Raw genomic sequence first — 13,119 nt, 5'->3', positions numbered from 1 at the left:
CACACATACCCGTTATACCAAACACAGAGTGGCTGGGTTTTAAATTTGCACATTCAAGCCCCTCTTGTAATCCACCTGAGAATGGAATAAAATTAATCATTTGAAACAAGAGGTGAGAAAATAGTGCTCTGGCCCCTGCCCTCCTAATCTGCCCCAGCACAATGCTCAACATCCCAGTCCCACAGAGGCGTCTGTGTATGGCTCTGTGCATGGCAGCTATTCAACTCCGCAGCAGCTGATCCAGCAGTCACTTGTTTCCATTCCTTTCCCTGCTGCCATGAGTCAGGAGGAACAGAGGCAGGGTGGGATGAAGTAGATAATAACAAATAGCTTTTTGTAAGGAGCGTTGGATCTGAACTGCAGGGGGAAGGCGTGCAAAGAGTTAGCCCATGACTCTAGGCAGCATGATGTGTTTGCAATAGAGAGCAGCAGTCCTGGGTCACTTGTATCCCAGAGCCTCAGTCTGGAATGAGTGTGCAACCCACATGCCAAAAAAGTTTGGCCACTCATGATTAAAGAATATCATAATCCTACTCTGCATGCTTTCCAGGAGGCTAGTTAACGCTTGATTAATATTTTCTATAGACTAATGCCAGACTCCCAACAATTACTAGATTAGGGGTGGGGCTCTCTCTTGTATCTTTTATCTGAGAATGCAGAATGAAGCTGGACTCCCCTGTGATGTAGTGTATGCTTTTGTGTCTGCCTGTTTGTTTTTGTCGTATTGAGATCATATTTACTCACATGGCAACATGCATGTGTTAGTCACTGTTGTCCCTTCTTGGGTTTAGTTCCCCACAGTGTAGAATGCTTCTGATCTGTATCTTTAATACTGGGTCATTGTTTAGTCATTGTTTAATGTCTCATTAATAATACTTGCTCACCAAATCGGGACAAGAATTGTAAAATCCCATCGTTACAGGGCAGAATGGCATCCAGGATTATTTTAGTTTATTACAGATTTGTGGTGTTTTATTGGTCACTTATACAGTTGGGCCAAAACCTTTGATCTGAATACTCCCAAACTTTGGGGAAGTTTGTATCCAAATCCAGAACAGAATTTCTCAACAATCTCTCTAATGGGCCAAACTGAAACTTCTGATCAGAACATTGCCAGTCCTTAGGAAAGTGCAGATCCAACCTTCATAGCTCATTCCTATAATGGGCTGAATGAAGGTGTCCCCCCCACACCAGTCTAAACAACCCACATACAATTCTAGATCCAAACATGGCAGCTTGGCCCCATCTTGCCACTATTTTAGAATTCTAATACAATTGTGATTTAAGGCATCTCATATTGAAAGTAAGCTAAGGAGAGCACCTGGTGTCTATGCTAGAAGTTTTGAAGCAGAAAATACCTCTGGTGACATGCTGTTTTCACCTGGATGAGTGATGATAGTGTTATTCTTCTTCCTACCTTGGGGACTAAACCAGCATTTGTTTCAGTTTGGCTGATGTCCTGCACGCATTATTTGTGATACTTGGAATTCAGCATGACAGCCTCCATTCCTGCTGAACTCCACTGGCCTCTTCCTAACACAAATCTTCTCTTTCCCTTGGAAGATTAATTGTAGCTCTGCCAGCTCTTTGGCAATAAATGAAAATCAGAACAAAACTACAAATAGGTCCTTTTTTCTTGGAACACAAATGAACCTCAAGGAACAATATCTGCTATTTTGTTGGAGGTGTCCAAAGATGATGTGTATTAGTTTATATGATGAAGCATCTATGTAGAAATCTCCCACACAAAACTGAGATCCTGCCCAATTGTGGTTATTAAAGATGCATTAGATGGCACCTTTCTTAAGAGTAGAGTTGTTAGCCTCAATGTTCTAACAAAATTCCTATGCCATTATTTATTTTCTCCCTAATACAAATTTTCCTTGCAGCTTCAACTGTATTCAACGCTACAGCTGTATTTCAGTTGCACTTCCAATTGAGCCCTGGAAAAAGGGATTTCCGTGAGTGAGGACTGTAGGACTTGGTGTCATTACAATCATATAAAGCTCTGCAAAAATATATATCCCTAAGTGATAGGGGAGTGAGATAAAATCATTATATGGTGAGCAACCCTACAATAGCAAACCAGTGAGCAGAGCTCATTAATGGATCAACCCAATGTGCACAGCTAAATATTGATGAGCAGCCCTGCAACTTCTAACCAAACGTGCGCACACTCATTCTTATCATCAACCCTGCAATAACAAATCAGTGACCACAGTCAGGTACTGTGCTGGCCATACTGCTCCCATGGGAGTTTCACCATTGACTTCAATGGCAGCTCTGAGGGCTTTTGAAAATCCCCCTCACACACATACGATGCAAAGCCCAACAGCTATTAACCTTTGTGCACAAATAATCCTAATGGTCAGCTCTACAATAACAAACCAAGGTGCACGGCCTACATTTCATGAGCAATCTGACAATTAACTACATTGCACAGTCTGGGCTATGGGGGGGATAGCTCAGTGGTGTGAGTATTGGCCAGCTAAACTTAGCGTTGTGAGTTCAATCCTTGAGGGGTGCATTTAGGGCAAAAATCTGTCTGGGGATTGGCCCTGCTTTGTGCAGGGGGTTGGACTAGATGACTTCCTGAGGTCCTTTCTAACCCTGATGTTCTATGGTTCTAACTCTATAATAACAAACCACTTTCCATCTCTGATGAAAACAGATTGGGGAGGAAAGAGGTTTCAGTTTCAAACTTTCTACAGGGCAGTTTCCTTTTTGTACTTTCTAGCTGGCCTTTAAACCTTTCACATGGGGCTGTGGCTCAAATGTGCTTTTATAATTTGATAAGATTAAACACGATACATTTTTTGTTTAAAATAAGCTTACCATTTTTTATGTAGTTCACATAGTTTAAAGTTGTGCAAAGCTAATGGAGATGTGACATGCAAATTTTCTCTTCTGTGTTTTAAGTAGGAGACACATTTCTGCTTGCACATTTTATCGTCTCTTACCGAATATTTATATGTTGAATAATTCCTTATTTAATCACACTAGCTTATCTTTGTGATACAACTCTACAGATGTGACATGGCAGGATTACTGCCTTTGAAGCATCTGTAACAACAGAAGGATGAAAGATGTCAACATGAGAATGGGATTCACCCAAGGCAAATATGCACTGAGTACTCAGCATTGTTTTAAGAAAAGAATAAAGATAATGGGTTGACTCCAATCTGAAGAGCATATCTAATATCTGCAAGGGGAAAAAAAGGTTGTCTCTGTTTTTTATTGCTCTGGGGTTCATGTAGCTTGGCCTCTAGAATAGAGAAATAATACAAACACCTGTAGGGGTTAGAACCATAGGCAGAAAATAACACAGTGAAATTCAACTTGGAAAACACTGTATATTAATATACCTCGGGATTGAAATACATGTATATTACTGGGAAGGAGAAATGCTGAATGAGACCTAGAGGTGACAGTAGGCAGCAAAAAACTGTGAATTTGAAATATAGCTAAAAAAAGCCCAATTAAATATTGGCCTGTATACACAAAGGCATAAAATTAGGAGCAAGGTCCCTCTCTACATGTTTCTAGTACACCTGCACCTGGAAGGCTGCATTTGGTTCTGGGTATTACAAGAAAGTTATTGGCAAATTGGAGAGAGTTTCAGAGAAAAACAGCATGAAAGATTGGGGCAGACTCAGGACAAAATATGAAAAGAGCTAAATATACAGTTTGGCTAAGAGATGACTGAGGGAAGCATGATATGAGCATGCAGAGAGTTGAAAGGCGTAAACACCATGATGAAGAGGAATTCTTTACAGTGGTACAGTACATGGAGTAGTGGGAAAACGTCCCAATGCCAGGACAGCCACCTGTGGAACTGTCCCTCAAGGGGAGTGGTAAATGATCGATTATTTGGCTTATTTAAAAAGAGGACTGGACAAAAAACTTAAAATGGCACCATTCTGCATTTACAGGAAGATGGAGTGACTGAGCTAACAGATCTCTGTTTCTGGGGCATTTGTAAGCAAAGCCGTTGTTTTATTTTCTGAATGTAGAATGAAGATGCCCAATACAAAGGGAAACTGAGTCAGCCTTTTGCGTTGTTTAGTTTCGCTTGCTCTGGCTGACCAGAGCTCAGGAATGACCTCATTTTCCTCCTTTCCATCCCCCAAGGCAGTATAGGCAGTGTGTGATGGAAAGACAGTGAAGACTTCGTTGTCCAAGGGAAGCCAGGCCGACAATCTACAGTTCAATCTCTGTATAAATCCAGTTTGTTTTCTCCAAAACCATGTGTAATTTTTATCAACAAAGACAGAGGGCCTGACTGCCAGTTAGCATAACTTGGTGCAGCAATGGAGCGACACCAATTTATACCAGCCAAGGATTTGACCCCAAGTCTTGTATCCAGCAATGGAATCTGGGAATGGGGAAAAGCCTATAGCGGAGCTAGGCAAAGTAGCTTTTCGCTCCTGGCAAGTGCACGCCTGTTTTCCCTCACAACAAGGGCTGATTAAAGCAGGAGCCTCACACTCAGTGGGGACCTTGAAGAGATCATGAGGCAGAGGGAGAGGTAAAGTAAGAGGCAGAGACAGATCAATGCATAGCTGTTTGCCAACAGCCAAACTACAGTGCAGGCGGGCAGGGCTGCTTTCCCTATGGGTACTCACTGCAAGTCAGAGCTCAGGGCACTGTGGGCAGCAGACACTGGCCCTGCTGATGACCCCTGTTCTGTAGACAAACAGAGGACTCCAGCCTCGAGGGCTGTGAGTCAGCTCCTTTCACCAGCACTAAATTCACATGAAAAATTAAAAACAACTCCCCCAGATTTCTGCGTGTGAACAAACCAAGCTATTGATTCCTCCCAGCCGTGTATGCTGCTCCCATGCACAGCATGTGAGCGGTGACAGAAGCACTTTAACTCGGTGCCCATCATGTCTTCCCAGTCTCGAAACCTGGCCTTTCTTTCTGCCACTTTATCCTTTCAATACAGAGGCTGTGGGCTTTGGTGGAGGGTCATTTCTTTCCTTCTTGATACTGCTTTGCCTTGTACAATGCCATTGTGTCATTCGACACTCATTTCTTACACTATAACTTGGGTAGTTACAGAACAGCCCATGGTGTTGTCTCTTCATTGCCTTTTCATTTTCACGTATCCATTGGATTGCTACAGGCACGTCGTCTAAGCTGTAATGTCCCAGACAACTAACCCAGTAGGCCCTGTTCTGCCATTCATTGCTTGTTTTAATGCTATTCGCTGTCCTTTATTGGCTCTTTTAACGTCGGGTTTAAGTTTTACTGCAGAGTGCAGGAAAAAATCCTCTTTTCCTTACTTGGACCAAAAGGAAATACAGGCTGGATTGGAGTTTAAAAGTACTCGCAGTGCAGAAGATTAGTTCTTACAGCACCTGTAAGTCAGTCCGGGCTGACCTCCACTGAGTCTACGAAGTTTTACCTGCCGCCAGGCTGAGTTTAGCCCTGGACTGGAGAGTGACTGCAATTCAAACTTGGTTTCATGTAGACGTAGCTAGGCACTGAAATATCTGACCTGCTCACTGCTGGGCCTTGGCACTGGGACCCCTCCCACCCAGAACTGTCACTGCAACAACCACTTAGAGCTAAAGGCAAATCTCCATTGGCTGTGAGTGATATCAGACTTGTTAAACCACTGGCTATTGGAAGCATCAAGAAGGGATGTCCGCAGATTATGAATATAGTAAAAGGCGACCAAGACAATGTTAACATACTAAACAGAGATGAGCAGATGTGTGCTCAGTCCTAAAGCAGAAGGCTTCAGCAGAACAGCCAAATGGGCCATGACAATCTTCTAGGAGAAATGTCACTTCAGTCAATGAAAATGCCTGGGGAAGGCTTTCAGGAGGATAGTGGCAGCATTTACATGTATGGGATTTGAAAAACCATCTCAACATAAGATCCAGGCTTCTCCAGCTTCAGGTGTCACTTCCATTTTAGAAAGAAAAGATTTGTGCTGGGCTATGTGGCGATCTAGTGACAATTTGGTGTGCTCAGGCCCTATGCTGGGTACTGCACTCCTAGGCCAACCGTGACTGAGAGCAGAGCAGGCCTGAGGCCAGCCCCTGGAGAGAGGAGGTCTGAGATATTGTTTCCTCTAATGGTCACCGTGGTTTAATGGTTTGGGCCTATACCTAAAACTTTGCTCAGCCTAGCTATGGTGTTCAGAGGTGTGAAAAATTCACACTCCTGAGAGATGTGGGTAAGCTGATATAAGCCCTGGTATAGACCTAGCTAGATCGACAGAAAAATTATTCCGTCAACCTACCTACCACTTCTCGAGGGGCTGGATTTATTACAGCGATGGAAAACTTCTCCCATTGCTGTGGCAAGTATCTATGCTACAGCGCTACAGCAGGGTAGCTGCAGCTGTATTGCGGTAGCACTTGCAATGTAGACATACATTGGAGATACCTTCAGCCCTTTTCTGTTGCAGGGAGAGCAGCTGGGACACAGGTTCTGTTTTAATTCACAGTGTTCTAGACCAGAATAATTGCAGTGATTTCAGTAGAGATATTCCAGATTTTCACCAGTAGAGCTGAGATCAGAACCTTGTCCAGAGCCTTTTGTATCAATGCTGGGAATCTCTGGTCATCATCTGTACTTAAGTGGGGTATGTGGTCTATGCGCTAGACAGTCTCTGGCTATACACTTTCTATAAGTGGTCTGTGTATACACACCATCCATGCCAATGTTCTGTCTATGGCAATACAAAGAGGATCCTTAGAAATCAGAGAACCCATGCATGGGGAAAGTAGTACTTGTTACCTGATTTTGAGATCACTTAAACAGGTTTAAAGCAGGAATAACTTCATTGAAATCAGTGCATTTAAATGGGTGTAAAATTGGGGTAAGTGAATAGGGATTCAGGGCCTTATTTTACTAAGACTAAGAAGGAAGGAAGGAAGGAAGGAAGGAAGGAAGAAGGGAACTGAGGAAAAATTCTTAGTCATTGTTAAAACATCCCACTGACATAAAGTTGTCACTGTGCACATACGTGAGAATGAACTGTTTCATAGCTCAGTAATATTATTAACATTGATAACTAAGTGTCCTAATATATGTTAAACTAATAACCACACTGAAAGCACAAACAATTTAATATCATGATCGTGCACAGTACTTCCTTTCCAATTTGCCATCTTGACCTAAATTATAATTAACAGCCATGACTGTCCTTTTAAAATGGGCCCTCATATTTCTCTTACATTTTTCTTCATAGTTTCCTAGGAAATTGAATTACCCTGAGAGAAGCCTAGTGGCATTGATGCATCTCTATTAGTACACAACATAGAACTGTAGATTGTCGGGGGGGACAGTCCATCTAGATGTTTATATTTATCTAAGTTTAAATGGAATTCGGTTGCTATGGAACATATTTTTACCAATTTCCCTCTTGCTTTTCCTCTGGGCCCTTCAATCTTTTGACGCTGCTACCTTAAAAGCTAAAATTTTATAAGTAACCTGCTGAGAGAAAATTGGACTTGAAAACAAGTTTCTCACAGCTGCTGTCTGTCAGTTCCTGTCCATGAGTCAGCAGCAAATGGCTGTATAAACAGTGCTACTTCTCTAATACTCTTTCTCCCTGGCAGCTCAAGGCGCTCCTCACCACTGCCAAGAAGGCTAATGCACAGGCACTATTCCGGGGCAGCAACAAAACATTGTCATTCAGCAAACCTGGGACAGTCTCCTCTTCTGCCTAACTTGCCCCAAGTCTTCTAGCACTAGGAAGGTAGGTAGCCACTATCAAATCCAAGTGGCAGCACCGGCAAATGGGCTTCCCCTCAAATTAAGGCATTTTGTGTAAGGTTGATTTTCCTCAGACTGTGTTAAACTGTCGAGATAGGATTTCCATTGTTTAGTTAGAAAAATAGTATGAGTTAGAACTTAAAGATGCAGAGGAAGAAGTGACAGGGCATTACTGATGTCTTTCCACTGGGATGTTCAAGTTTTAAAGATGACCTGCAGTGGGGGTAAATAATGGGTTAATGCCCTTTTGGATTTCTTTATGATGAATTAGGAAGGCCTAAACTTTTCTTTCAAAAATATATTTTCCCACTTGTTTTTACATTAGAAATTTAGGACCTGTCTAGCCCACAAAATGCCATGGTGGCTGGAGAATGGGTGAAACTATTACACCACAGAAGCTAAGAGAATGAGAGCTGAGAAAGGACTTTTAGAGCAGGGAAGAGACTTTTAGTCAGACTGTTTAAAAGATTTTGTTTGTTTTTGGTAACCCATTTGACTTCTATGATTAATGAACATTCTGAAGAAATCATGTGTTTGCTGATGATTAAAGAGCCCCTCCTGTTTGACAAAGGTGTTGGAGCGCACAATAACATCTGATAGATTCTCCAGCAAAAACAGGGAAGATCAGAATCATGGTCCCTGATTCTCTAAGGTGAAAAACAGGCAGAAAAAAACTCTTGTTTAAACAAACAAAAAATCCTTCTTTGTACTTATAAAGAACCCAAAAAGGCCCCAAGGGCAGTTTTTCAAGAGTCCTTTGGATCCTTTCAAGGCACTGTTAATGGGATGTAAAAACAAGCCTTCAGTGACCATATGGTCATACTTTCTTGTTCCGATTTTATTGCTGAAAAACAAAGTCTCATCAAACACATCCACATGCTCAGTCTTGGATTTCTCTCTCCACTAGCTCCAGGTTCTTGGTGGTTTTGTTACAGACGGTAAGAGCTCAGGTTTAAATGCAAAACATTTTTTGCCAGGGAAACAAATTGATACCCTTGCACAGTGGACTGCTATCTGGTTCAGTTCCACACACAAGTTCCCAGTGTCCTGTTCATGTTTTCAGAGTTTGGTTCTGAGCTGAGTACGACTATAGATAGAAATTGCCATTTGGATCATATCTGGTCTATTATCCCTTCTCTGAAGGTAGCTAGTGCCAGTCACTTCAAAGACAGGCACAAGAAACCCAATAGCAGACAATTATGAAATAACTTCCTGAAAGGGGATGTTTCTTCCTAACCCTCATCAGTTATTGGTTGGTTATGCCCTGAAGCATGAGAGTTTAAATCCTTAATTGTTATCCTTCTAGTGTATACACATGAGCTGTCTGCTGTGTCCCCAATGGCTAGAGATGCTAAAGCACATTCATATATTAATAGCTCAGTGGTTTGAGCATTGACCTGCTAAACCCAGGGTTGTGAATTCAATCCTTGAGGGGACCATTTAGGGAACTGGGATTAAAAAAAAAAAAAAATCTGTCTGGGGATTTGTCTTGCTTTGAGCAGGGGGTTAGACTAGATGATCTCCTGAGGTCCCTTCTAACCCTGATATTCTATGTTATTGCACCTAATTTTCTAGATTGCACTTGTCTCCAATTAGTCAAAGTCTGTCATTCTCTAAAATGAAAGATGTTTTATCTGGATTGAAACTGCTGTGTTGACCAGGGTCTCTCCTTGGAAACCTTTTGTGCATTTAGTAAATAAGGGTCAATATTTTGTTAAGGAAATCCAAGTGGGTGCTTTATGATCCTTCTGAACACAACACAGCTTTAGTTATTTGAGATTTGAGGATAGTGGTCTAGATGGACTTTTGTTCTGACCCAATACAGCCATTCTTATGTTCTTGTGTATGAGATGTTCCTAAGCAGTGCAGGACCTGTGTAATAAGGGTGTGACACACAGGAGTGCTGCTAAGAGACACCTTTTTGTTTCCTGGCCCCAGTCACATGGCATGTGTCAGTATTACAAAAGATTCTTCCCTTGGCAGGGGCCAGTATCCAGTAACTCCAGTGGCTACTGTTAAAACCTGTAACTTGATAACATGGAGCTAGGGTGTAGTTTACAGACTGTGTTAACAGCAACACTTGAAAATAGGCAGCAGAATTCCTGCCTTTGCCCATTAGTTTCAGAATGTTAACCCCAGCAATTACTCTCATTTTAGGGAGTGTCATCACCTCAGAGAAAAGGGAAAGATGTGGTCTCATTCACCTTGTCATGGTGTGAGACCAAAACCAGCCACTCCCAGTCTCCGGGAGGTTTAAGCTAACTGAACAAGGACAGAAGGACGAGCAGCAGCTGCTGAAGTATCCTTCCCACAGAATAGGTCTGCCCCAGTAATGTTACATTCTCACTTGGAACTGATTGATCTGCCCAATTCCCAGTCCCAACACAGTTCTTATCATCTGCTATTTACCTCCATTGCCCTGCAACAGTGTCTCTCCCCCTTGCCTGGTTGGCAACTGGGTACTACCACAATGAAAGGGCTGGTTCTTATACACAAGTTGCAGCCAGTAAACTGATGCAAGCGAAACCAATATTAGCTGGTTGTCAACTGATATAAACATGTCCACACCGGGGTTTGAACTAGCTTAATTTTCCATGTTTTAAGCTGATTTTAATTAAAATAGTGCAGTTGCTGTGAGTAGCCCTGGTCTATGGCTAATAACAACTAAAGTGCCTGAGCTAAAATCTTTAGTTAATCAGAGTATGGAAAAAATGCCCTGGTGTTCCCCTCCCCCATTCCCATCTACATCTTCCTTTCCCGAGGTTCTGTCACAGTGAGAGAATAATTCCTTGAAATGCAGTGAGGATGGTATCTATTTCCTGTCCAAGATACTTCCCACTCTTGCTGAATGCATCTGTGCAAATGGGCTGCATGGCAGAATTACGCCCTGTCTCAGCAAACTGCCAACTTTCTCCTTGACAAAACTGAAGGAACACCCTTGCCCCGCCTCCTGCCTCACCCCGATCAGCCCCTTCTCTAAGGCCCCACCCCCCACTCACTCCATTCTCCCTCCCTCCCCCCGCATCGCTCACTCTCCACACCCTCACTCACACGCTCATTTTCACCAAGCTGGCTCAGGGGGTGGGGGGTGGACTCTGGAGTGGGGCCAGGGATGAGGGGTTTGGGGTGCAGGAGGAGGCGCCAGGTTGGGGGGTGGAACCAAAGGTTTCTGAGTATAGGAGGGGGCTCTGGGCTAAGGCAGGGGGTTGGCATGCGGGGTGTGTGTGAGGGTTCTGGCTGGGAGTGCAGACTCTGGGGTGGGATTGGAGATGAGAGGTTTGGGATGTAGGAGGGTGGTCCGGGCTGTGACCAAGGTGTTTGGAGGTAGGAGAGGGATCAAGTCTGGGTCGGGGGTTGGGGTGCAGGAGGGGGTGAGGGCTCCAGCTGGGGGTGTGAGCTCTGGGGTGGGGCTGGGGATGAGGGTTTGGGGGTGCAAGAGGGTGCTCTGGGCTGGGATCGAGGGGTTCAGAGGGCAGGAGGTGGATCAGGGCTGGGGCTAAGCGGTTGGGGTGCAGGCTCCGGGAGGCGCTTACCTCAAGCAGCTCCATGTCCTATGCCTAGGAGCCAGAGGGGGGACATGCCGCTGCTTCCAGGAGCCGCATGGAGCCATGGCAGGCAGGAAGCCTGCCTTAGCCCTGTCGTGCCACTGACTGGACTTTTAATGGCCCGGTTAGCAGTGCTAACCGGAGCCGCCAGGGTCCCTTTTCATCCGGCGTTCCAGTCGAAAACCGGACATCTGGCAACCCTACTCTTGGGGAGCCTCTACCCAGGGGAATTTCATAAGTACTTTTCTGCATTGGTGCAACTACACTGAGTGTTGGCAACAGTGCATTGCACTGTCTAGGGCTTAGTGAGTGTAATGAGATGGCTTTATTGGTGAAAGACTGTCAATTACTTGTCTTTAATCAAATACAACTGGACAGTAAGTGTACAACAGACCTCATTTAGGAGAAGGCAAAGAATTGGCCTCCTTACAGCCTCGGAAAACTTCTGGCTAGTATTTCATCTATGAAATATTCTGGCAAGCAACAGAGTCATGCAACCATAGATGGTCACAAGACACCCTCTGAGAAACCATTCTCTGAAATGAGTCCCTATATATACTGCTCTAAGTTGTACCAGCTAGTAATGGCCCCCAAAGGGTTATCGTACCAGCCAGGAATCACAGGAGTTCAGCTATGCTGCACCTCCCCAGGCATACCTCTCACATGCCCCTGTACCAGGGGCTATAAGGTGGTGGCATAAAGCCAGTCTAGCCAGCTTTACGCTAGCCAGGGATTTCCCCCGTGCTAGGAGAATCTTCAGCTGCCTAGCTGGGGTTACTGTACAGTCTCTCTCCCTGCCATTAGGGCAGCACAAAGGAGTCATAGCATTGGTCAGGTGAGTCACCGTCCTTTGGCTTCTGAAATCCTTTCTGCCCAGCCTCAAGCAGAACCTGAAAAAGCGTCCCTTTGTCCAGCCGACTGAATCAGAAATATGTGCACTCTTGCAAATGTGGGCATCAGCCCATCTGTCTGCTCTACGTGTAGGACCAGTGATTCAGGCCTAGCATTAGAATTGCAGTACAATTACTCGGAATATAAATGTAGACATTTTACTCATCAGCTAAGGGCATGAACCAACACCCGAGATCTGAACTTGGGGAACTTTGGATCTGAATCTCGTGCTAGACGTGAACACTGCAGCTGCTTACATCTGCAATGAGCCAAGCTAATACCCCTGTCTGAACCCTTCTCTAGAATGGTTGGGAAATTAGATACATAGTAGGGTGTGAATATAGCCTTGCAGGCCCATCTCTGCTCCTTGCAGACAGCTGCAGATATAAGCTAAAGGCAGCTCAAATCTGTGCTTGTAGCTAAAGGCCTGAGCATCCCTGGGACACAGGCACATGAAGTCACATCCTCTTCTCTCCTTTGCCTAGGCCATATTGGCAAAGGAGCCTCTGCCCACCCGCAGATCCCCCTACACAGGGGAGATCTTCCAAGGGCCAAATCCAGCAGATTTAGGGCTACTTTGTGCCAGGCTACCGCACAGACAGGCTGGATCAGGGCTCAGGTTTGCGTAGATCATGGGGTAATACCGCCCTCTCTGCTGGGGTGGTTTTTTTTTAAAACGTCGTTTCTTTGAAGAAAATGTTACTAGCGCACCAGTCGAGCCCATCCCCAATGCAGCCAAGGGTCTTCAGAATAAGGAAAAGCTGCAACATTCAGTGTAGTGCTCAGCGTCCTGTTCACACTGCCGTGACTATTTGTTTCCTCTCCTGTTAGTTTATTGACAATAGTGCTGGGCCAATATCAGCTGTCTTTCCTTCCGCCCGCAGCGTCTCATCCCCGGGAGTTCTGAAGGCTGTGCAGTCTGCCTGACAGACGGGAGCTAATCAAC

Source organism: Trachemys scripta, chromosome 8, assembly GCF_013100865.1.
Source record: "Trachemys scripta elegans isolate TJP31775 chromosome 8, CAS_Tse_1.0, whole genome shotgun sequence".
Classification (NCBI taxonomy): domain Eukaryota; kingdom Metazoa; phylum Chordata; order Testudines; family Emydidae; genus Trachemys; species Trachemys scripta.
This window is presented reverse-complemented; position numbering follows the sequence as displayed.